This window comes from Sinocyclocheilus rhinocerous, unplaced genomic scaffold, assembly GCF_001515625.1.
Source record: "Sinocyclocheilus rhinocerous isolate Xijiao unplaced genomic scaffold, SAMN03320098_v1.1 scaffold31238, whole genome shotgun sequence".
Lineage (NCBI taxonomy): Eukaryota > Metazoa > Chordata > Actinopteri > Cypriniformes > Cyprinidae > Sinocyclocheilus > Sinocyclocheilus rhinocerous.
This window is the reverse complement of record NW_015663780.1, coordinates 1-880: the sequence shown is the minus strand read 5'-3', so window position 1 is coordinate 880 and position 880 is coordinate 1. Positions and strand designations below refer to the sequence as shown.

General features: G+C 38.1%; 1 long non-coding RNA gene across 1 annotated transcript; it reads left to right on the top strand.

Annotated features, from left to right (window-relative positions):
- Positions 1-857, top strand: LOC107729028 (uncharacterized). Its single transcript, XR_001638544.1, has 3 exons — positions 1-10; positions 467-552; positions 759-857. It is a non-coding gene; the product is annotated as an uncharacterized LOC107729028 (long non-coding RNA).
- The last annotated feature ends 23 nt before the right edge of the window (positions 858-880 follow it).

The following is an 880-nucleotide window of genomic DNA, read 5'->3' as shown; positions in this document are numbered from 1 at the left end:
GAGAGTCACTGTAAGTAACTCCACACATGCAGTGCTTTTCTCTTGAACTAACCATTTAAATTGTTACTCTTTGCACTTAAGTCGTTATTTACTTGAATAGCCAAGTATTTCAGTTTTTATGTGTCATTATTTCTTCTGGTAGGTTGTAGCGGTGCTCCGCTGCCAGTTTTATGTTATGTTATGATTTATGTTATGATGAATTTCATGTGTTGTTTTTAATGTGTCTCCACGCGGACACTAAAGCACAAACACGCATAGATTTGTTGATGTGTTTTATTGTTGTTGTTGTTTTACCTAACATCTTGTTTAAATAGGCCACTTGCTATTTGACAACTAAGTATGTATTAATGTAGTTGTTTACATGCCTATGTATTTATGTACTATATATATACTAACTTTTAAATTCTGATGGTTTAGATGTACTATATAATGTAATGTCTGTGTTTATTTATGTCTTTCCCTACAGAATAAGGGATGTGTTTGAACAGAAGCAGAGCTCTGGGACGTGTGGACAGACTTTCACTGTAATGATGGACATCCGCTGATGTACAGGTAAGACTTCTAACATATCTTTTTGTTTTGTTGTGTACTAACTTATGTTTTTGTTTTGTTGTGTGCTAAACATGTAGGTTACCATCATTTTCTTTTTGGAGGGTGACTCCTCGGGAAAGCAAATGATGGTAACCTAAACGGGTGGGGAAGGGACGGCGGTTCAAAATTTTTGTACAGCAAAAAAAAAAAAAATTCAGTCTGTCAAGAAGTATAACCCCTGCTGGACATCGTGCCGGGGCTCGGGGGGCGGACCCGAATCATCCCCACTCCTTCATTCACACAACACTCACATCGCAGAGATCTGGCTGGGATTGAACCAGCAACCTCT